General features: G+C 45.8%; 1 protein-coding gene and 1 pseudogene across 1 annotated transcript in view; both read left to right on the forward strand.

Annotated features, from left to right (window-relative positions):
* The first annotated feature begins 15,267 nt into the window (after nucleotides 1-15,267).
* Nucleotides 15,268-15,364, forward strand: LOC121278526 (annotated as a pseudogene).
* Nucleotides 15,365-15,984: 620 nt separating this feature from the next.
* ldah (lipid droplet associated hydrolase) overlaps nucleotides 15,985-25,562 on the forward strand; it is a 380,424-nt gene continuing 370,846 nt past the window's right edge. Inside the window, exon 1 of the mRNA XM_041188040.1 lies at nucleotides 15,985-16,032. The gene's annotated coding sequence lies outside the window, so the exon portion shown is untranslated. The remainder of the gene's footprint in view (nucleotides 16,033-25,562) is intronic.

The following is a 25,562-nucleotide window of genomic DNA, read 5'->3' on the forward strand; positions in this document are numbered from 1 at the left end:
TGAACAGTTTGTGTCATAGCTTACAGCCAGTAATGAATTAAAATGCTGTAAGTGTGAATTGCAGTTTTCAAACTTAATGAGAGACTCTGCCCAACTATTGCTCGAACATATATTTTAACAGCCACAAGGTAGATATCACGCACGCTGCTTCTTTCTATGTTGCAAGTGTTTTATATTATTCGATTGTAGTATCTTTATTTTTCATTTACTACCATCTGGTTTTATTCTTCTTTCTATATTCTGGGCCAGGTTTTCTGAAATTTGGTTTTCAATGGAAATCTAATTGTTTGATACTTCGTTCAAATCAACAACATATTCAGCTAAGGTCTAACAGATTTGTGTAATTTATGGAGACATGAAAACAATGAGAACCAGTCAGAAAACGAACACAAATGCCATTCATGAAAATCAATTTTTTATATTTTTTAATTATGCATACCACTTTTTAATATATTTTTGTGGCCAAACAGCATGAAACAATTGGCAAAAGCACCATGGGAGCAGGCAATGAACCAGAGAACTTTGCAGAAGAGACAGCCCTCACTCTTTTTTCAGCTTTTTCCCATGTTACATGGGATCACCACAATGTTGGTTGGTGCCCCCTTCTACATTCATAATCATTATTTTTGGATTTAGCAGGTGGTTTTACAGTTGGATACCCTTCCTGTCATGAACCCTCTACATTTATCCAGGATGGGGACTAGCACAAATACATACTGCCTTGTTTGCAACAGTGGCTAGGTCCATACATGGCCAACAAACCCTGGCATGGGACTTGAACCCAGAGTATGTTAGCTCAGCAGCAGCGTGTGCTAGAAACCCCCTGAGCCCAAGACCCTTTTCCAGAATAGATGGCTATCATGGTACAAGTCAGTTGGCTCAGTTATGACAGACGAAGTGATTGAAATAGGTGAATTGTAAAAAAAATGTAGAATCTCAGAACTCTATTCCTGTAGAAATCAATGAATTTCTTCTTTATCTCTCAGGATACAGGGGTTTATTCATGATTTAAGCAGTCACAAGTTCAAAATTGCAGCTTGGTATTGGAGAATGAAGCTTCTCCGTTTTAACTGCTCCCAGTACTTTCCAGATGACATGGCAGTTAATAATCCCCCAGAGGAATTTAAACTATTCCAGTCCCATGGTAAATATGCATCTTGGAAGTGACGAGATGACGATTCAGGGCATGCGAGCCTCACAGCCAGAAAAGAACTATTCCTGGGCACAGCCTATAACAATATTTGCAAGTAACTGACAGATCTCTCAGTTTACTCCTTCCAATGAATCACATGCAATGAATTACATTCAAAGGTAGATATTTTTTGCACAAGATCTCACAAACAGCAATGAGATGAGTGGCGCAGTTGATACGTTTTAACAGTGTTTGTTGAGGGAGGAATGTTGATGTGAATAACAAAAAAAAGCCTTGCTCTGCTTTGAAAAATGTCATCCTCGTTCCCTGCATTTTTTCCACTTCAAGGATTTATCCAATTCTCTTTTGAAAGTTATTATTGAATTTGTTTCCATGCTTCTTTCAGGCAATGCTTTTGAAGTGGTGTTGTCGTTGCACTCTTCCAAGTGAATGTTGAGTATTCTATCACACCTTTGAACATTCTGGATAGTGGATAGGCTTTGAGAGGGTAGGAAATGATCCACATGTTGCAAAGTATCCAGCTTTTATCTTTCACTTGTAGCCATGTTATTGATATGGCTGTTAAAGGTAGCATTTGGTAAGTGATGACTCCCAAGATGCTGATGGTGATGCTGTTGGAGGTCATGGGGAGATAACTGAGCTTTCTCCTGTTCGTGATATTCATCACCAGACACTTACATGACATGATGATATCTGCTATTTGGCAGCCAATGTTGGATGTTGCCCGGGTCCTTCTGTAGCTGGCATGGGCAGCTCCATTATTGGAAGAGCCGTTGTGAAGTTAGTAAACCATTCCTAGCACTAAGTTGCCATTTGCTGAAAGGTTAAGGTACCAGATTCCTCCATATTGCCTGCAATGCCTGCTTATGAGCTGTAAAACACCCTATTGTACCTTGACCACATGATTGCCAAAAACACCCCCATAATTTCATCGAATAATTTGAGGGCTCTTACCACAGCAGATATCCCCAAATCTGCTTCTCCTTCCATTGCAAATCAATTTCTGTGTTCTCTTTTGCTCCAAATCAAGCGCATTTGGCTCTTCAAGCTGTTGCAGCCTTCACAATGCTAAATGAGAATAGCATTCTCTCCTTCCCCAGAGTGATAAGCTAATCAGAAGGGGGAATCCAATTGCAAGCCTGCTCTGTGAAGCCAATGAGGCCCTCCTGCAGCAAAATGCTGTGGGTTCCAAGTGGTAGCATGTTGGAGAGGAAGTGCCATCCCACAGTGAAACTACTAATCAGAGGGAAATCCAGCTGCAGGCCTGTACTTGTACAAAGCTTACACTGTTCTGGAGATGTCTTGCTGGTTAACTTCTGTAAATAAACCTAGTTTGTTAATTAGGAATTTCAGATTAGTCCATGTGCAGTCTGTTAATATTATTTCCACAGTGGCTTTGAGGGAAATGAAATGTAGGTCTTCTGTGAGTCCTCAACTGTTCAACTTTTCTGTCGAAATGCAGATCTTGCCGAGGAACTTTATATCTGCACAGTGGAATTGTGATGAGACCATCGTAGGAGAAATTGCTCATTTGTATAAGTTAAATTTAAATCACACTAGTGGCAGCATATAGTCAAAAATATTATTGGCAGAAGGGTTGAGAACCAGAGGCCAATGTTTTAAGGTGAATGGGAAAAGAATTGAAGGTAACATGACAGAAAGCCTCTTTACACAGTGAGAGGTTAGGATCTGGAATGCACAGCCCGAGAGTGTGGTGGATCCTGAAGTTTCCTTCGACAGCACCTTGCAAATCTGTGACCCCTATCACCAAGAAGGACACGGGCAGCAGGTGCATGAGAACACCACCACCTGCAAGTTCTCCTTCAAGCCACAAACAATCCTGACTTGGAAATATATCGCCGTCCCTTCATTGTCATTGGGTCAAAATTCTGGAATTCCCTCCCTAACAGCACTGTGGGTGTACCTACGCCACATGCACTGCAGCGGTTCAAGAAGGTGGCTCACCACCACTTTCTCAAGAGCAACTAGAGATGGGCAATAAATACTGGCCTAGCCAGCGATGCCCACATCCTGTGAAAGAAAATTTTTAAAATGTCAGATTCGATTGTGACTTCCAAAAGAGAATTGGATAATTATTTGAAGAGAAAAAAATTCTGCAGGGCTACGGGGAAAAGGCGGGGAATGTGAGTAGCTGAGCTGCAGAGAGCTGGCAGAGACCAAATGGCCACCTTGTGTGCTGTAACCATCCTATGATTCAATTATTCACTGTATCATCACAGAAAGAAAGAAACAGAAATAATTTGCTTTATATTAATTAGTGCTAATGTCAATTTCCTTTCTTTCCTTTCTCTGCTGCATCTGACCTCACACCTATATTTTTTTCGACACTAATACTTAGTGATGAAAACTTGTAATTACTTTCAACAAGGAGGCTTACGTTTGTCAAAATAAATAGTCTTATTGTGCAGTATTCATAAAGTTTTATGTTATTCATTTTTGATTGACGTATCTAATAACTCCATCAGACCTCACCGAGAAACATCCTGGGTTAACTGCTCTGACATTTTGCCCACTCAGGGAAGAGCCGACACGGGAAATTTCTGGTCATTTTATCCCCAGTCTATATCAGCTGCTGATGAGGTAATCAAGCATATCTGAGCCCAGGAAAGATCATCTATTATGCTCTCTGCATTTTCCATTCAAGGTTGATCTTTCCACAGCTCACACCTGGCTCTCTGCCATTTCTGATGACAATATTATACAGGGCACATCATTCTAAAAATATGCCACATACTTTCTCTGGACTATATTGCAATGTGCAGCTAGATATGTCAAGATAACTGGTGCATCCTTTCAACAAGTTAAAAAATCTTCTCAATCACCTCTCTGTTAGTGTAACTAGTTAGTTTAAGAGTTTAAACAGTGGCTTGGGGCCTTGCCAGAAATGTCATGCACATCCTTCTCAAAATAAAGTAGCAGAAAGCCAGCAGAGAATAACAGCTAGGATTATGCCACCAAAATGGTGAGAGGACCATATTTAAGCCAGATTTAATTCACATTGAAATTATTCATCATGCTACAGTTGATCAGAATTTCAGAATCATGACATGCTTGTGTTGATACTCTTGAAATCACACAGAGTATATTTGTTGATTTAATGTACTGTTTCCAGTCACACCTGGTATTCTTGGAGATAAATGGTACATAATGCAAACATGGATGCAGGTTGCAGCTCTCTGTAAAATGGGGCTTTAAAACATTTCCCTCATAACTGTAATAACTTGACCTATCGGACTGGTTCCTACTTGAAATAGATAACTGCATCACAGAGAGCTTTTCAGAAGCTGCATGCTTGAACCAGATCCACAAATAGGAAGCTCCGCCCCTCAGATTACCTGCATTTGGGGCTCACTCGTCAAGGCCACGTGACCCCTAAAGGGCGGAAGCAAATACTGTTCCTCCCCCTTTAGTTTATTTACATTTCCTATTGACAAAGAACATTTTAAACCTCAACATACACATATATACAGGTCAAGTGCTTAAAGATTAAGGGCAGAATTTTCCCGTTGGCGTATGGGGGCGGGACCTGCACGCCGATGCGTCAAATGATGTGCGGTGAAGTCGGGTGAGTGTCCCTTAAGGCCCTTGAGGCGCCAACTGACGGCGATTTTGCGGTGCCCGTGCGATCTTCAGGTCGTTGCACGGGCTCAGCGGGCAGGCGGGTAGGAGACATTTGTATAAACCTCATCCACGGGTGGGATAAGAGGGCTCAGTGGGGTTGCGAGTGTGCTCTTTAAAATATTTAATTTGCAAAGCTATTGATACTTGCCTGTGTGAGCTGCAATACTTCAAAACACGTACCCGGCTGCTTGGTCTGGACTCACAACCTTCAGGTCAGCACTCTGCAGTGAAGCATCATTTCTGGGCCTGGAGGTTTCAGGAAGCCTTTCCTTAGTCTGGGAATGGGAGTTGAACTCTCCACTGAAGGCACCTCCTCTGAGCAGGAAGGGAGGGCTAGAAGGGGGAGGGGACCAGAAGTGCACATTCAGCCTCCAGAGGAGCCACCTTTGGGAGTAGAGACACAGGCACAAGGGGTGCAGGGCCAAGATGAAGTCCAAGGCAGAAGTGGCCGCAGAAGACGTCACTATCCTGCTGCCAGGGTTTACAGGCGGCGAAGCAGCTACCTCAATATGTCTGTCAGATGATTGGCCCTGAGATCTCTGCTAACTGTGTGGGTGGACACCCCATGCCAGTGGCTCTAAAGGTCACAGCTGCCCTCAACTTCTATGCCTCTGGCTCCTTCCAGGGGTCGGTGGATGATCTTTGTGGGTGTCAAGCAGGTTACAGATGCTCTGTTTAGGCATGCATTGACCTTCATCCACTACCATTGGGACCAGGCCAGCCAAACACAGCGAGCCAGAGGCTTCACGGCCATTGCTGGCTTCCCCCACGTCCAGGGTGCAATAGACTGTACACATGTGGCCATCAAGGCACCAGCAGTTGAGTCCGGTGCCTGCATCAACAGGAAGGGCTTCCACTCCATGAACGTGCAGATAGTGTGTGATCACAGGATGTCGATTCTACAAGTCTGTGCAAGGTACCCAGGCTGCTCCCATAATACCTACGTCCTCAGACACTCCCAGGTGCCGGGGCTCTTCAGTGCTCCAGCCGGGCTGGATGGATGGCTGCTGGGTGACAAGGGCTATCCCCTCAGAAGGTGGATCATGACGCCTCTCCGCCATCCAAGAACAGAAGCTGAGCAGCGGTACAATAGGAGCCACATCTCCACAAGGGCTGTGGTGGAGAGAACCATCAGTCTTCTCAAGATGCGCTTCCGATGCCTGGATCATTCAGGGGCCGCACTCCAGTACCCCTCAGATCGTGTGCCGCTAATAGTGGTTGCATGCTGCGCTCTCCACAATCTTGTGCTGGAAAGGGGGGATGCAGTGGACGAAGAAGATGTAGACGAAATGGCTGCAACTGCACATGATGAGTCCAGCAGTGAGTCCGAGGATGAGCATGCACAGGGAAATGTTGAGGGGGCAGACGCTGACCCGGGCATACTCCAGGGAGGCAGGGACACCCGGGAGGCTTTAATCCAATGAACCTTCAGCTATCACGCCACATATGGACTTCTAGGACAAGACTGGGCTGCAGGCTCTGTACTTGATACCTGAGTGCAAAACCTGCCTGGTTAGGACCATTAACTAAGGGCTTTGTTAATAAAGCTGATTGTCCCACAAAGCACTCATTATATTATTGGAAACCATCCACCTGTAGAATAAAAGAGGCACCCTCAGCCATGGTGACACATCTGAATTTAATGGTATAACAAAAGGAACTTAAAAGAACAAAATGACAAAGTTGTTCAACTTCACAACAACTCATGAAGAACTAATTGCGGGTCAACACAAAAGCACCAGTGATAAACCCGTGGTGTGCCTAAGGTGCCTTTCGGGTGTTATGTCTATGTGCTGCCTCCTTGCTCTGAGTGGCATCTGAGACAGCCTGCTCATTGTGCTGTCCTGTTGGCCTCAATGACCTTGGCAGACGTCCTCCAGCCCGTGGAGCCTGTGCTGGCCCCGCCTGGGGGGGGGAGCGGCCAGTTCCACAGCTAGCATCTCCCCAGGCGTCGCAACCTCAACAGATGCAATGGTCACTGGCAGAGGGGCGGAGGAGCTGCTGCCCTCATCCGGAGCGCCCTGAGAGGAGCCCACAGAGACGACAGGCAGCTGCTGCGCCGACGTGAGGTCGCTTCGGACCTCCCTGCTCACCATGGATGGATAGGCACCGAGCTGGGAAACTTGGTGCCCACACCATCTCCCACACTGGCACTGACCAGCTGAGGTCAATGCCAATGTGAGGGCTTGCTGGTCCGAGCGCATCTCCAGGAAGCCCTGATGGGTCTCCTGGAGGAGCCTCTCCACGAGAGTCGCCACTCTCTCCATGGAGGACGCATGGTGCTTGGCCATGAGGCTCATTGCATCGGCGATGGTCTGCGTAGACTCCTCCACCACAGACACTAAGCCAAGCATATCCTCATGTATCTCCCCCAGATCCTCCCAAACACCCGGCCGCATTTCTGTGTTTGCTGTGTTGCAGACGACTCCAGAGGCACATCATCAGGCACCAACTGAGCGTGTGCCTGGTCCCCTGCAGTCCTCTGACTGCTGGTGCCATGGGCACTCTCTGTCTCCGCCAGCTTCTCCAGCAACTGTGAATTACCCTCACTACTGGGCCCCGGGACACCAGCCGATGATCTAATTCCCACCGAGGTGCTAGTATCTGCGCGGGTGCAGAGATAGTGTGACACCGGTGAGATTTCAGGCCCCTCAGGTGTGAGAGGGGGCCCCTGTGCCTCCTCCTCCCGGCCCTGCTCCACTGATGCTGAAAGGAAAAACAAGGACATTGGATCAGTTAACGTGGAGACAATGTTAAAGTGCATCCCTGTCCCCTGGATCATTATGCGCTCATCCTTCCATAAGCAATGGTCAAGCCATGTTGCAAACTTTAATCACTGAACATTCAGCACTGCCATGGCTGTTGGGAGAACAATGGCGACCTCAGTGCTGGGCAAACACACCTGCCCATGGCACCGAGGCGCATGGTGCCTCTCCAGATCGAGGACCTCCTGCTCAAACAGGCTAAGCATCACAACCTGGGCCGGCCCTCCGCCAGTCCTCACCTGCCCAGCAGCAGACGGACCACCCCATCCAGAGTGGGATATTGCAGGGCCCCAGTGCCTCCTCACCCTTCAGCTGCCGAACACTCACACAAAGATGCTCGGCCCTCCCCCTTGGCCAAATGCTGCCTACCTCACATTTGGCACCACACGGTCTGACCTTCCATAGCAAAGGGGCACGAGCACGTGGAGAGCAGAGGACAGCAGATCGATCGGTGCCTCGCCACCTTGAAGCTCCCCTCCCAGCATGTCATCACCCTGACTTTGACATGTCCTGGAGTTCCAGCACTGCGCCTAGATGCAGCTCCTCCAGGTTGTCCCCAAAACAGTAATGTGGGTCTCAGCGTACCACATGCTGCAGGGGCAGAACCCATCTCTTCACCACCCTCTCAGGGTGACCTCGGCATGGGCAATATCTGCTGACCCACCCAGCGATGGACACATGCAGCCAATGACTCAATGCAGTCACTACATTCACAGTTGGCAGGACGGGGGGGAATGGCCGGGCAGGGGCGCCGGGGGTAAAGTCCAATGCCAGCATGGTTCTCACCCTTCCCGAGTGCAAGAGGTCATTGAAGCGTTTGTGATACTGGACCCAGGTGTGTTGCACCACATTGCGGGAGCTCACCACCTCCGCCACCTCCTCCCAGGCACGTTTGGTCATGTGGGGGGGCCTCCTCCTCCCTTCCTGGGGTACCAGGACCTCCCGCTCTGCTGCCACCTCCTCGAGGAGGGCAGCAAGGCAATCGTCCAAAAAACGAGGGGCACAGTGCCCTCCTGCCCTACCCTCCTGCCTGGCCTGCTCACCAGAAGTGCTCTGGGGACCCCACCCAGTAGCCATGTTTGACAGCCTTTGACAGCTTTCTTAAACAGGCCGCTGTGTCGCCATTGGGCCTGGCTGCCATTGCAATCTAACCGCCACCCGCCCACTCCTACTGTCCTCGGGAGCCACGATTCACACTGAGGCGGGCCTTAATTTGCCCACCCACCTCGTCCGCGATCGGGTTCGCGCCCGCTCCTGCTCCACCCACCTGCCAGCCAGAAAATTCTGCCCTAAGTCCCTGAGGTGGTTTTCTAATTTGGTTGGAGTGGCACAGCTCTACCACTTGAGGTTCTCCCACTGCATCGACATGATCAGGAACTGCAGCATCAGGTACATCATTAGAAAGTGGCAGTTCAACAGCGAGAGCAGGTATGTCTATTTTTGGTTGATCTGTCAGCTCCGGGATTAAATGTTCGACATCAATTACAAGTGGAATTGCTGATTGCTGGAATATCTCTCTGTTCCATAGATGATCCACATGTTTTTGAACAATTTTGTCTTCCACTTCCACCTGGAAGGACAAGGGACCAGTTTCAGAGACAATTAAACCAGGAACCCAACAAGATCCATTTCCAAAATTCCGCATGAAAACTGTATCTCCTACAGCAAATCTTTGAGCTTTGCTAAGAATATCATGATTCAATTTTTGATTACTCAGATTCTTCTCTACCTTCCCCTCTAAGTTTGGAAACACCAGACTTAACCTTGTGCATAGGCAGCGTTTCATCAATAATTCAGACGGTGTTGAACCCATAGTTGTATAAGAAGTGACATGATAATTGAGAAGAAAACATGAAAATCGAGTTTCTAGAGCACCTTTGGATAACTTCTTTATTCCTGATTTGAAAGTTTGCACTGTTCTTTCAGCTAACCCATTTGATGAAGGATGATATGATACTGTTTTAATACATTTAATTCCATTTAAACTCATGAATCTCTGAAATTCTGTACTAGTGAAGACTGTACCGAACCAATGACTTCCAGTCGGCCATGTATACTAAAAAATTGGTGCAGTTTTTCAAAAGTTGCATTTGCTGTCGGTGATCTAACTTCATATACACCCATCCTCTTAGAATGTGCATTGATGATCAATAAAAACATGGCACCTAAAAATGGACCTAAATAATCAATACGTAGTCTAACCCAGGGATGAACAGGCCACTCCCACAGATGCAGTGAAGTTGAAACGGGCAACCTCTGTTGTTGCTGACACTGGAGACAGTGCCTGACCATGCTTTCAATGTCACTGCCCGTGCCTGGCCACCAGGTATAGATTTGCGCAAGCATCTTCATCTTCAAAATACCTGGATGCGCACTGTGAAGCTCTGTCAAGAGTGGTTCTCTTCCTTGCAAAGGGAGGATGACTCTAGATCACCATCCCCAATAAGATTCCACCTTGACAACTTAACTCAGTTTTATGGGCATGGAATGGTCTCATCTCTTCAGACACTTGTGAATTCAACCACCCTTGCAGTAGAAGGTCTTGGACTTTTAACAAAACTGGATCCCTGTTTGTCCAATTCCTTATTTGCTTCACACACAGGCAGAGCATCCAAGAAATTCAGCACAAACACAACTTCTTGTGGCACTGGAGCATGTACAATGCTATCTGGTAACGGGAGGCCACTGAGTACGTCCACATTTGCCAGGACAGTGCATAAAGGTGTACTCATACACAGATAATATCAAAGTTCAACATTGAATTTTGCTGAGGCTATTGGTGGAATGGCTTTATCCTCACTAAATAAACCCATTAATGGTTTATGGTTCAACACAATGGTGAAATATCATCTATGCAGATACTGGTGGAATTTCTTTACTCCAGGTATTACTGATCAACCTTCCTTTACAAGTTTCGAATAACCCTTCTCAGCTGCAGAGAAGGTTCTGGAGACATAGCCGATTGGCCTTTCAGAACCATCTTCCATTCTATGCGATGGCACAGCTCCCACACCGTAAAGAGATGCATCACAGGGTAATATTAATTCTTTTGATGGATCATAATGTACCAGTAGACATGATGAATTTAGTAGCTTCTTAACTTTTACAAAGGTTTCTTCTTGTTGCGAATTCCATGACCAATGATGATTCTTTTTCAACAACAAGTGTAATGGTGCTAACACTTGAAAAGTTTGGCAAGAAGCAGCCATAATAATTAATCATGCCCAAAAAAGACTTGAGTTCAGTGACACTGGAAGTAGAGTGTGCCTCTTTGATGGCCCTAACTTTCTCTTCTACTGGATGCAATCCCATGGCATCCACTTGGTGACCCAGGTAGGTGACTTCTGGTGCTTGGAAGGTACATTTCTTTCTTTAATCATACACCAACTTCCAGGAGTCTTCTTAAAGCCTCTTCTGAGTTGGGCAAGTGTTTGGCTTCTGTTGACCCTGTGATCAGGACATTCTCCAGGTGTAATACTACTCAGGGAAGCCCTTGCAATAGGCTTTCCATGGTCCTTTGGAAGATTACACATGCAGATGATACACCAATGAGTATAGGCATGCATATTGGTGCAGGCCCTTGTGTGTGTTGATGGCCATATACCTTGTAGATGTGCCGTCCAGCTCTAGCTGTCGGTATGCATGGCTCATGCCCAGTTTGGTGTAGGATTTTGCCTCCAGCTAGCTTTGCATACAAATCTTCTATCCTCGGGATAGGATATTTATTGAGTTCAGCTACCATGTTCATGATCAATTTGTAGCCTCCACAAATGTGAATAGATTGATCAGGTTTCATCACAAGGACTATGGGTGCTGACCATTCTGAAAATTGGACTGGTTGGATGATACCTAACTTTTCAAAATGGCACAATTCTGCATCCACCTTCTCCTTTAAGGCATAAGGCACAGGTCTGGCCTTAAAGAACCAGCATGTTGCCTCTCGATCTACATATATTTTTGTCTGTAAGCCTTTTATCTTTCCTAATTCTGTCATATTTCCTTAGCAGTTCAGGAACTCCTCCTGTTCTCACTTGAAATATGTCAGACAAGTTGAGCTTGCATTTTTGTAACCAATCGTGGCCCAAAAGACTGGGTCCTTCATCTGTCACTGATCACTGGAAGCTGGACTGTCTGTTGCCTACAGGACACAGGTACTGTGGCCATGTCCTTTACCTGCAGAGACTCGCGAGTGTATGTCTTCAGTTAAGCCATGGTTTGTTCCAGAGTCAGTGGCTTGGTACCTTCATTTAGGTATTTAAATGTGTGTTCTCCCACCACTGTTGTCAAGGTTCCCGTATCTACCTCCATGGCGAGTGGCTTCCTATTCACTTAAATGGTGGTGATTATTGGTTGAGTTTTTAATGCTTTGACATTGTACAAGGAATAGATAACAGTATTAGCAGCTTCAGGTTCTATTATATTATTCACTTCATTCAGTTTGGCCTGCTGACTTATGATCTATCTCAATTATGCCTTGCTTTGCTTTATTACGTGCCCTTTCCTGTGGCAGTAATAGCATTCTGCCTCCTTGAATTTGTAGGTTTCCGGTACATGATTACCCCCAAATCAGTAACACATTAACTTCAGAGTCATTGCTGAAATGCCTCCACTAGGCCTTCTCATTTTTCAATCAGCTGAGACTGTCTCCTGCTTCGCTGCTGTCTCTCTGATTTTCACACCTTGCCCAGCGGTAGGTTCCTGCCCCAACTGAAGAACAATGCTATGCTGCATGCTCTGTAAAGTCTGTGAGTCCCTCGCAGCACTATCCATTGCTAGTGCTATCTCCATGGTGTGTTTCAAATCGATGTTACCTTCTGCAAGTAAACGGCACTGAATGGCATCATCATGAACACCACAAACCAACTGGCCCCGCAACATGTCATTGAGTGTGTCTCTGAAGTAGTAGTGCTCAGTCAACTACTTCAACTTCTCTATATAAGTTGCAATGGCCTCTCCTGAGGCCCTTACTCTGGAGTTAAACTGAAACCTCTGCATTATTATCCATAGCTTTGGCTGAAAATATGTCTTCACAAGGTCTAAAAATTTGTTAAATGAGTTAGAATTGGGCGTGTTTGGGCCCTTGGGACTGCGGGTGAGATTACAAAGTTGATACAAAGGATAAAAGATTTCAGTTATATGGAGTATAGAAAAGCTGAGGCTCTTTATCCCTAGGACAAAGAAGGTTAAGAGGAGACCTGATAGATTTGTTGAAAACCGTAAGGTTTTAAGAAGATAAATTTTGGAAATGCTATTTCCTTTTTTTGATAAAGCAGATCTGTAACACCCTAAATTCCTCATGCTGTGGATTCTTCTTCTATCTATATTACATTTTGATATTTTTCCGAAATTTTATGCAAGATTTCCTGCTTTTCACCCCATTCCCTAGACACTTCGACCATATAGGCCAACTTCATCGTGATCTGTTCTGCCTTCTCCAAGATTAAGTAACTTAAATGTGAGACAGCCTGTTCCCCCCATAGACTGAATGAGATTTCCTAGAGGGGCTGAATCCCCATCAAGAAAAGTCAGGTTGCCAGGTTCACTCTACTGAAAAAAACATTATAACTGATTATCTCCAAGGAAACCTTATCTCAACAGTATCTGAATCTTGCTGACTGTATTCCAGCAGGTCAACAGTCCTTCATTATCTGGGAGTTATTATAAAGACCTCAAGCATCCTTATGGCAGAACAAATAATCATGTCACACAAGAAAGGCAAAGGGAGAGTGTATAGGCCAAAAAATTCTAAGTAATCATTTAGTGCATTTTGATATAGTTGCTTTCAGTGGTGCTTCAAATCTTAAATTGTGGGAGGGATGAAACCAATTAGGATAAAGGGAAATTTCTGTCCCATAGTGGAATAGGGTAAATACTGCAACAGGCAGGGCTTTGGAAACCAGTTATTCTCAGGTCTGGGATGTGGGAGTGCTGCCTATACCGTTTTCTTCCTGACAATAGCAAATGAGCCTGTCAAAAAGTGTGATAACTTTGAGATAGATGTTTATTTTTTAATGTTACCTTCGAGCATTGGTTTTATATTTATTCTGACAGAAAACACAATGGATGGTGATATGATGCAGGATATTGGAATTCTTGTGTTCTGCACCAGATTAGTAGTTGGTGGTTTTGTGCCTTCATCAGATATTCCATGAATTGTTTTTTTGAGTCAGTCGTGAGACTTTGAGGGACAATACTGATTTTCTAATCAGTGCTATTTTTAATGTAATCATTCAATTGTTTTAAATAAATAGGCTAAAGGGCTCATATCAGTGTTAAAATTAATGCTGAATTAGAGGGAGACCTGGGCCCAGACTTTCGCCATGACGTAGAGGCTCTCTGTTGTGGCAGAAATAGTGGAAATGCCTGAAAATCAGATGTCCCATCCTCAGACCTGGCTCTGCCCGATTTTGTGGGGGAGGGGTGCGTTTTACTCATGCATGGTTTACGAAGGCAGCTGGCCATTTAACTCACCAACTGCATCCATTGAAGTAGGATTTTGGTAGGCCAGGTGTGGCAAACTTAACTGGTGTAGGTTAGACCAGGTAAGAGCAGGTCTGAACTTGGTAGATTTATTTGTATAGCCAGGGTACCCTTTGGGAGTGGTAAGGTACCTCTTTGGATATGGTCCTGGGACATCATTGGAGGAGGTAAGGTGCCCTTTGATGGAGGTCAGTTGCCCTGTATAAGTGTTAAAATTAGACACAAATGTGCATGGAAAGTGCACAAATTCATTACTACCATTGGAACTGTCAACAGACCTGTCAAATGGACCTGTCAAAACTGTCAGAAGCACCTGACAAAGGGAGCTGTCATGCTGTTGAGGCATTTAAAAGTCCAGCCCTATAAATCTTTGAAAAATATGTCTGGTGTTTTTAAAAAAGAGATTGCTTGCTATTTCCCTCTATCTTTTGACACAAGCCTTACTGTTTCCATTATTGGCGTGATGCTGCATGGCTGATTTCACAACCATCCATTATTACAGTAGGGTGCTTGCCATTTCAGTTTGATTGACAACTACAAGTGGTTACACATTCTCATGGCTTAGACAGTAACACTAGTCTTATATATCTGTATATAGTGATGTTTAACCAATAAACCAGTTCTAGTTCAGATATACCTATGTCTCAGCAATAATTCCTTAGCCAGCCACAATCAACATAAATCAGGTATACAACAGGTGAGTTGGCATGGTAGGTATAAGGGAAAAGGATGATGAGTTGGGGGAGCCCTAAGTTGGAATAGAGGCTGTAAAGGGCCACGGGGTTGGGTGGAGGGGCATAGGTTGGTATACGGGCTACAAAGGGCCATGGGGGTGAGTATAGGGCATGAGTTAGCGTGGATGGGGGTTTTGGGAGTGGATGCGGGGGTAAGGGGCTGTGAGGGTTGAGAGCTGGACAGATGTTTCGCATTTTAATCTTTATTTTTGGACACAGTGCCGGAGCCACGGAAGGTGGGCCTTCTGCCCCTCCCCACCCCCGGCAGCTGGCAGCCTCCTCACCAGCTCCCGGGTGGCCCAGCCCGGCTCCCATTCTAACCCGATGGCCGGGCGGGCGTTTTGCCGGAGCCGGGAAATTCTCCCGTCTCCGTGCACGCGACCCGGGAGCCAAAACGTGAGGGCGGCATTTGTGGGGAAGGGGAACAGGTCAAGGGGCTCATGATGAACCTCATAATGAGTGAGCTCAGGACAGTCCAGGGTGAAGAGCACTGGTGCTCGCTTCGGCAGCAGATATACTAAAAAAATTGGAACGATACAGAGAAGATTAGCAAGGATGACACGCAAATTCGTAAAGAGCATTGGGAGTTTCCCTGGTGGTCTAGTGGTCAGGATTTGACGCTTTCACCAGTGCAGCCTGGGTTCAATTCCTGGTTGGGGATGCAAATTTATTGATCCTGTGAAATTGTCAAAATGAGTGTTAATTACTGGTTGACTGAAGGGTGTTTGGATGTTCAGTGTTCAGAACACATGCTGCAGATAAGCAGCGTGACCCTTGGACCATCGATCAGGTTTCCAAACGTGTTAGAAAGTTGTCTTTAATCAATCTTTATTCACCACCCCCAACCCCCCCCCCCACCCCCCCCCGATTCATCTCGCCACCGGGTAGAGGCTGTGGTAATTGGAAGTCACCCTCATGTGATTTTTTTTAAGACTATTTTAATGACATTTAAACCAAGCGGCAGCTCCGTTTGCTGAAGTGAGAAGATGCGAAGTTGCTGAGCGCGGGTCACTTACACCCTCCCCCCCCCCCCCGGGTAATATACACTCGTCTTGTTTCAGTCGCAGTTACTGCGTTTCGAGCAAAACGAAACAAAAAGGAAGTTTATATATTTTTTTTAAATTGCACCGGAGCAGATTGATCGCGGCGGCGGCGGGAGGCGGGAGGCGGGCGGCGGGCGGAACTTAGCGCTGGGAGCAGGAGGCGGGCGGGAGGGAGTTAGAGGACGGACAGCAGCAGCTGGAGAGCCGTGGGACAGGTAGGAAATGGAACAGAGTTAGGGGGCGGGGGCGGGGGCGGGGGGCGCGGGGAGAGAGAAGGTGATATGGGGGTGGGTGAGAGAGGGTGGGTGAGAGAGGGTGAGGAGGGGGGAGGGGAGAAGGTGAGGGAGGGAGAGGGTGGGAAGGGGGTGAGGGGGAGGGTGGGAGGGGGGGGTAGGGGGGAAGGGGGTGAGGGGGAGGGTGGGAGGGGGGGGTAGGGGGGAAGAGGGGGGTAGGGGGGAAGAGGGGGGGATGGGGGGGATGGGGAGGGTGGGAGGGGGGAATGGGGAGGGTGGGAGGGTGGTGAAGAGGGGAAGGGGGGGAAGAGGGGGGGATGGGGAGGGGGGAAGGGGGGGATGGGGAGGGGGGGAAGAGGGGGGATGGGGAGGGGGGGATGGGGGGGATGGGGAGGGGGGAGGGGGGAGGGGGGAGGGTGGGGGGGATGGGGAGGGGGGAAGAGGGGGGGATGGGGAGGGGGGGAAGAGGGGGGGATGGGGAGGGGGGATGGGGGGGATGGGGAGGGGGGATGGGGAGGGGGGAGGGGGGAGGGTGGGGGGGATGGGGAGGGGGGGAAGAGGGGGGGATGGGGAGGGGGGGAAGAGGGGGGGATGGGGAGGGGGGGAAGAGGGGGGGATGGGGAGGGGGGGAGGGTGGGAGGGTGGGGGGGGAGGGGGGAAGAGGGGGGGATGGGGAGGGGGGAAGAGGGGGGGATGGGGAGGGGGGGAGGGTGGGAGGGTGGGGGGGGATGGGGAGGGGGGGAGGGTGGGAGGGTGGGGGGGGATGGGGGGATGGGGAGGGGGGGAGGGTGGGGGGGGGATGGGGGGGATGGGGAGGGTGGGAGGGTGGGGGGGGATGGGGGGATGGGGAGGGGGGGAGGGTGGGGGGGGATGGGGGGGATGGGGAGGGGGGGGAGGGTGGGGGGGGAGGGGGGGAGGGTGGGGGGGGATGGGGGGGATGGGGAGGGGGGGAGGGTGGGGGGGGGATGGGGAGGGGTGGGATGGGGGGGAAGGGGAGAGGGGGAGGGCGGAAGAGGGGGGGAGTGGGGTGGGGGGAGAGGGGAGGGGGTGGGAAGGGGAGGGGTTGAGGGAGAGGGTGAGGGAGAGGGTGGGGAGAGGGGAAGGGGAAGAGGGGGAAGAATGGGGGGGAAGAATGGGGGGGGGAGAGGGGGAAGGGGAGGGGAAGAGAGGGAAGGGGGAAGTGGGTGTGAGGGAGAGTGAGGGAAGGGGAGGGAGAGGGTGAGGGAGGGGAGAAGAAGGTTGGTAGAGGGGGAGAGGAAGAGGGGGGTGAGGGAGGGGGAGGGGAGAAGGAGGGGGTAGAGGGGGTGGGGGAGAAGGGGGAGAAGGAGGAGAAGAGGGGAGGGGGGAGAGGGTGTGGTGAGGGAGGGAGGGAGTGGGTGAGGGAGAGGGGTGGTGAGGGGAGAGAGAAGGTGATATGGGGGTGGGGGAATTTGGCGGAGAGAAGGTGATGGATGGGGAGTGAGAGGGCCGGATGGGTGAGAGATGGGGCAGATGGGGGTTGTGTGGGGAGAGAGGGGTGAATGGAGGGGTGAAGAGGGAGTTGGGCCCTTGGTAGGGTCATACTTCGGGAACAGAAATTCACAGTAGAGGAAACACAATGGTTTGAATGGCTATCACACTCAGAATGACTGACACCAGTCATTCTGGGCTGTCCTTGGCCATGATCTGTGTTTACATTGCTTGTATTTCAGTAATGCTGCTGGGTATTTGGTGCAGTTATTGTGTGAAATTGGTGAAGAAATCACATGAATGCGTAAATAAATTAATGGAAGTGTATCTGAACTATTAATTACTATAGTGTAACATTAAAATTATTATGTCACTGACTTATAAACTCTCAATTGCAGGGTCACATATAATCATATTTCTGGTTTTAGTGTTAATGTCCATTGGATCATATTTAGAGCAATTTATATGAAGTTATGCACCATTGTATTGTATTTAAGTAACGTTATCTGATACATGATGCATTATTATAAAATGCATTACATTCTACTTTGTTGGTGTAATTAATCTTACATTGATCTCCATATAAATATCTTATAAAAATGTAAACGCAGTTCAATTCTGCAATATTAACAGCGTTGTCAGCTTCTTATAAACAACCACTGTAAGTATAGATAACATTATGCCCACAATCAGCATAATTTTCATGCATAAATATAAAAACAAACTAGGGATTATATACAAAATGTTGGGATATTACCTAATTAGATATTAAAAACAGTGCGTGGTCTCAGGATTCCAAAGGCACTGCGCTGCGCTGATCGGCAGAGTTCTTTCCATAATGGTACCAGAATAATTGGTTACAATGGGTAGGACCAACATTGTATGACACCTTCAAAAAAAATGCTTCCACAGTGCCCGGATATGCAGTTCACTAAAATTCCTTTTTAGTGTCTGGGGAACCAGCACGGCACAGACAAGGCATGCCAGTTTGACCAACCGTAATTGGTAAGAATTAAAATGGCAATATCAGCATTCACTGAGCTGAAATTTTGTAGACTTTGGAGAACAATTGACAGTGTACCAAAAACCACACACTGGAGCAATCAGTGATGTACGAAGGAAAAGAGCCAGCAAAAATATAATAGTAAAAAATAATAATGAAACGGAAGTTTGAAGACAAGTGAAGCCTAAAATTGACCCACGTTCCTCAGAGACAGTCCTCTGCACAGATGAGCCCTGAAGCCTAGCTACTTACTGCCTGTGGAATGGAGAGCTCATGGGGAAGTTGCAGGTTTGGAAAAGGTTACAGCGATGGAAGTGTGAGGCCATGAACAGGTTTAAACGGTAGGCTGAAATTTTTGAGTTGAAGGACTGGGAACCAATGTAGGTCAGCAAGGGTGGAATTGTTTAGTGAATGGGATCTGCTGTGAGATTGAATTCATGAATCAGTGTTTTTCATGAATTGAAGTTTGTGGAGGATGGGAGGTCAGCCATGAAAGCTTTGCAATAGTTGTGTCTGGTGGTGATTATGGCATGGATGGGGGTTTCAATGGCAAATAATCTGAGGCAGGGTTTGAGATGAGTGGTCTTTGTGATGGAAAGTACGGGGCTGAATGCTAAACTTGGGCTTGAGTACAGGAGTTGACTTCCAAAATTACAAACTGTATTGTTTGGCTTGGGACAATGACTGCTGAGGGAAATTGAATCACTGGTGCAGACAGGTAGTTTTGTAGGAAGGTACGAAGATGATGGCATATGTCTGCCCTGTGTTTGATGGAGGAAACTGTGGCTCACCCATGACTGAATTATTAGACTGAGACTACAGAGGCAGTGGAGGTGTTGGGGGAGTACAGCTGGAGTGGTAGGGAGAGGGTAACATTCCCACCCCACGGATTCTTAAGCTCTGACCTACTTTCTTAATCTATAACTTCCTTGGTACAGCATTTGTATCTCAAAAACATGTTGCCTTTATTTGAAAGACAAAGTTTCAAAGATCATGGATTTTTATGATGGTGTATGGAGATTCAAGACCTGATTGTTTGATAAGCTTGCAAATAATTAATAGAACTGGAAGAATTAACTTGATTTCCACCAGCAAATTTTTGCACTGAAGCTTTTCTTGAAGGGCTCACAGGTTACATTTAATTGGATCTTGGTAATGCGATTTCCATTCTCCAGTAAAACTCAAGACACTTGCTAGCTTGCTGAGTTTATCAGAATTCAGAGTGTGTATAATGTGCTGTAGATTTACTGTTAGAAATTTCTTAGGAGGGAGCAGGACTCTTTCCAGTTGAACAACTGCATCTAATTTGTCACCATCTGAGCAGTCTTCATCTAAAGCTTTCTTCAGTAAGTATTGGCTAGTATTGTAGCATATGTTGAACAGCTATATGATGAAACATCTTTTTGCACAGGATTGAAAAAGTAAGCAAGAAACATAATGGCATCTGAGTAAAATTAGAGAACATTTGTTGATGATTATTGCTGAGTTGAATGTTTCAGGTCAACTTTTGTTTGATCATGCTGCTATGAAGTGCCTTGGGATGTTTTACTATGGTAAAGGTGCTGTTTAAATGCGAATAGTTGTTGAAGGGTATTTAGGGATAACTGGTCATCCATAGCTTTAGGTTTCATTTCCCAGTTTACTCCACCACCGATTTCTGATTGTGCTGTGTTTCTGCTTTTTTACTATGTGCAGCTGGGTAAAGAGTCGGGTTGGAAAAGGGTTTAAAAACTTGCACAGCAGTGGAAGACGAAAATCTCACTTGAATGGGGAGTGCTGTGGAGTGGGAGTGGTGTGGCTTGGTGCTAATGGGTGGAGCTGCTGACTAGGTCGTTCCTGTAATGCCATAGTTGATGCTGTGCCTAACGTGCATGGGATTGAATCAGGATGCCGTTTGAGCTTTTGCTAAATGTTAGGTTGGGCCTTATTGTTTCCAATCTGTTATGTTGACAGTGCCACCTACTATTGCAGCACCTTGGGAATCCTGAGACCACTCATTGTTTTTAATTTATAATAGATTTCGAGTTGTATAACAACCAGCCATTGGTAGGTAAAGGTGTGAAATATATGGTAACAGTCAAGAAAGGAAGTGCTGTGTGCCTGATTCAGATGGATAAATTTTAGCCGAGTATGAATTAAAAAAAACTTTGAACTGTTTATCCCCATTATAAGCGTGGTGAGGGTGTCATGGGCCTGAATTTTTCAGTCGGCGGGCAGGCTTGGCAGGGGCAGTCATGGAGCTGACCGCTGCAGGCTCCGCGCCGCCATTTTATGCGGACAGGCCAATTAAGGCCCGCCCAGCATAAGATGCGAGCGATAGCGCTCAGTGCCACCTGTGCGGGCGGGGGGGAGGAGGGAGAGTTGGGGGCCAAGGTTCTTTCACACATGCGCGCGAATGAACGCTTCAGTCTCCCTGAGGCACGGAGCTGCCTCGGGGAGGTTGAAGCGATTGTTAAAAAAAATAAATAAATGGATTAAAAATTTAATTAAACATATTCCCTCATGGGACGGGATATGTTTTTACATTCCAGAGAAATTTTTAATTTAATTAATAAAAGCTTTAGGAAACCTCATCCCGCTTGTGGATGAGGTTTCCTAAAAAAACGTGAAGGCCGCTTGTCCTTTTTGCCTGCCCCACCAACCTTAAGGTTGGATGTGCAGTGTAAAAAAAAATTACATTAACTAACTCGTAATAGGCCTATCAATTATCGGCAGGCGCACAGCCGACTCCGGTGCATGTCCACCGAACGAGACAGCGCGATGATGTCAGGACGCACGTCCGTCATTGCATGTCATTTTACTCGCCCCCGCTCGCCAACTGAAAAGTTCAGGCCATGGTGTTTTGGGTGGTCTAGAATGCTGATTTCTTAAAGATAAAGAAATCAGTGTGAAACTGCTTCCCCAAAATTCATGCTGCAGCAAATTATAGTGTTAACATTTCTCCAGTAGTTGTCACGGTATCGTATGCAGCACAGGAAATGGTTGTCTCAGTTTGAGTTTCACTGAATGAAGAAGGGCAGCCTAAGCCAACCCAAACCTTTGACCCGTAGCTCAGGCTAGCGCGCTCGTTTCTATCTTACAGTCAAACAAAAAAAAACCATTTCAACGTCATGAGCAAAGAAGGCTGCAGTTTATTCAAAAGTGCTAAGTTTTTCTGTTAGGAGAAATAAAACTTGCCATTGCTACTGGCCAAACATGTTTGCACCATTTGCTTTTGATGAATTTTTAAATTAAGCATTGACTGCATTTTAATAGTTTAAAATAGTTTTCAATTTAAAGCAGCATTTATGTGTTACTGAGTGACGTGCCTATCTATACAAAATTATGGCACTCTTAATTTTTTCCTTTAATATATTTTATAAAAGTTGCACACCCTCCTAGTTAAGCATTTAAGGGAGCTGTTTGTGCCGCTGGCTCCCATTTCCTTTCAACAGAGAAATGTTGCATCCAAAGGTGTAGAGCTGAGGTTAAATTTGTTCAATTATCATAAGGAATTAGAAGAACACAATTTATAAAAAAGTAATTGGGTTGGAATTTTTACTCTGAAGCGTGACTTCCACCATCGTAATTCTTTTTAAAAAGTGGATATAAAGAGTATGGATTAATCAATATTTTATTGTTCAGGTTTTCTCTGATAATTGTTCAATCTGTATGCGCTAATATTACTGCTGAAATTTTCTAGGAGGCATTACTAAACCCAAGTACAGGGGAATTGAATTGATTTGTGGTTGAAATGACCAGATTACTGAATCATTTTGGGCCAACAACAGCAAAGCGAACTCTTTCACTCCACAGATGCTGTCAGACCTGCTGAGTTTTTGCAGCAATTTTTGTTTTTGTTTCAGATTTCCAGCATCTGCAGTATTTTAACTGTTTCTAGTTGTTTGTTTAGTTGTCTAATGCAGCTGCAGATGATATGAAGCTTGGGAGTATTGTAAATTGCGCGGAGGACAGTGTAGAATTTCAAGAGGACATAGACAAGTTGGTGGAGTTGGCTTATATGTGTCAAATGAAGCTCAGTGCGGAGAAGTGTGAGGTGATGGATTTTGGTAGGAAGAACATGTACAGTTCTGAGCGCCACATTGTAGGAAGGATGTGAACACATTGGAGAGAGTGCAGAAGGGGTTTAGAAAAATGGTTCCAGGGATCAGAAACATCAGTTATGAGGATAGCTTGGAGAGGTTGGGACTGTTCTCCTTGGGCAAAGAGGCTAAGAGGAAATTTGATAGAGATGTTCAAAATCATGAGGGGGCTGGACAGAGTAGGTAGGGAGAAGTTGTTCCCACTCGGAAAAGGATCAAGAACAAGAGCGCACGGATTTAAAGTGATTTGCCAAAGAAGCAAATGTGATGTGAGAAAAAACTTTTTCATGCCATGAGTAGTTCGAGACTGGAATGCACTGCCTGGAAGTGTGATGGAGGCAGGTTCAATTGAGGCATTCAAGAGGGCATTAAATGATTATTTGAATAGAAACAATGTGCAAGGGTACAGGGAAAAGGCAGGGCAATGGCACTAGGTCATAATGCTCATTTGGAGAGCCGGGTACAGACACAATGGGCCGAATGGCCTCCTTCTGTGCTGTTAAAATTCTGTGATTCTGTGGCTGAATAATTCCTTAAATCCATTTCCCGCCAGTAATTCTAACCATAATCATATTTTTCCCCACCAGGGTGTCAACCCAGTTTCCTTCAACTTTTTAGACTTTACCTCAAATTTAGATGGTATGTGGAATTTCCTGTTGGTGCGTTTTCAGGAGCTTGCACCCACAATTATGCTAATTTGTCCACCAATTTTTGCCAATGTTTATTTGCATCCAAGTTCCCTGCCAATCTCATTAATATATACCTGTCTTTCTAGTGCAATTTGCCTGAGATTGACCAAGCTATAGTACAAAAGAATGAGGAATTTCAAGCTTAAGTTACGTCCAGTGCAAATCAAGTTTCTGTGATTTTTTTTTAGGGTGGTTTAAAAACATTGCACCAGTGGCCGGCCTTGCTCACCAAACTGGCCATGCTTCCAGATCACATTACTCACTGTGGCAAGTTTCTGCTAATTGTGCCCAATTGCGGGCCTTGAAGGAGGCTTTTAAAATTATGCTTATTTCTAAGGCACAAATAGGCACCTTTTAAAAGCTTTTTATTATTTAATATTAGAAACTGACCACTGGACACCAATAAAACTATTTAATGATTGTGTGTAATTTCTTTGTCATTTTCAGCTGTTTGAAATTAAGTTACTCTCAGGTGTTGGACTAGACATTCTGACTAAAAATGCAAATTTTTTTGTGATATTCCATTTTCAGCTAAGTGTAAGTTAATAGTTCTCCTGTTTAATTTTTGCAGTTATAAGAGAAAGGGAGAGAAGGCATAGAGGAGCAGAGATGTGAGAACCTTTGGTGTCTCATACTATTTGCACTTGATATCTTCAATGTCAAGACTATGTAGGGAAAACAATTTAAAAGCAAACAGAATGCTTAGAATACATAGCCGGAGTAGTGAAGAATAGCCTAGAAATTACTGTTGCTAATATTATCAGACCAACAATGAACTTGTTTTTCAACATTCCTGCACTGATTACGTTAACACAGATGTTGACCTGTATATTTTTAAATGGGTTAATGTTCCTGCTAATCTAGTAGGCAAAGAAATGTTCTATGAATGTATTAAATGTTTGTTCGCTAATATCACCAACTGTAATTTCTAGGTAAATAATGTTATACTGTGACATCACAACACACTAGTCAGACCTGACTTTGAATACTGTGTGCAGCTAAAAGGGTCATCATATTGATGTATGCAAAGTGTTAGCTGTACAGATAAGGTGAAAAAAAGAATATTTTCTCAGTCTGGACAGTAGAGCAAGATGCTGTAAATTTAAGTTGGTGACAAGTAAGTTTAAAATAGATTATTAGGAAAAAATCTCTCATCTACATTTGGAAAATTTAATTTATGATAAGAAATAACTGCCTGAATTTTGCTGTGATGATGAAATGTCAGTGTTTGCTGTCATTACTCCTCTGAAACTGACCACGACTTCAGGAAGCCGCACATGCCCAGAATAATACAGAATTCCAGAAGAACGTGTAAGTGATTCTACACTCTTCCAGTGCATCCACTGCCTCCAACCTCATTGTTCCCCAGTCCCATAGGGCCAGTTTCTACCTCCTCCAAGGGCACGCAAGCAGGACTGTACTGTAGACCAATTATTTTAATTTGTTCCTACCCCACTGAACTAATTCCCTCTTGCCTTTAAGCTTTTCCCCTCATCCATTCTGTACTCCCCTGGTGTCTGTGACTCCCTGATGCTCTATACCACTTTAAGAATTGTAGATTCTGTAGCCCCAATTCTCTTCCTTTCACCTAGGACATAAAAACCCTTATATACTCACCAGGCACTTTATTTCTTCCTTTATAATGATCCAACCAGTCCCTATACACCACTTCCCTCCTTTGACTATCCAAACTTGATCTCATCTTGGATAACTCCTTTCACTTGCTCCAGATAAAAAGCATGGCTATGAGAACCCCCATGTACCCCAGCTATTAGTTGTTTTTTTTGTTGCAGAATATGTTGAACACTCCTTGTTCTAGGCCTATCCAGGCATACAGAAGGCCCCCTTCTTTGGTATATTGACCACTGTGTAGGTGCTGCCCCTCACTGTTGCTCTGACATTGTAAATTCTATTCACTATGCTTCTAGTTTCTATCCATTCCTTGCCTTCAGGTAATCCTTGCCTGACTCCTCCTTTCCTTTTCCAGACTTCTCATTTTTCTTTCTCTCCCTTAAATAGCATCCTGCTGACTTCTACGCCTACTTAGACTTTGTTTCTTCTTATCTCATTCTCCCAATTTCTCTGCCTTTGTCAAAGCTGCTAGCTTCCACACCAGAGCTCTGGAATGCCCTTTTATTACTCACCCAAGGATTCCCCTCTGCTGTAGTCAGCAGAGCAGTTGAGCAGCTTTGTCCTATTCCCTGGAAGTCTTTCAACTATGAGAGAGTTCCTCTTGATTTTCACTTTCTCCCTGACCCATAGATTCATAAGATTATCATCCAACATTTC

The sequence above is a fragment of the Carcharodon carcharias genome, chromosome 5, assembly GCF_017639515.1.
Source record: "Carcharodon carcharias isolate sCarCar2 chromosome 5, sCarCar2.pri, whole genome shotgun sequence".
NCBI lineage: Eukaryota > Metazoa > Chordata > Chondrichthyes > Lamniformes > Lamnidae > Carcharodon > Carcharodon carcharias.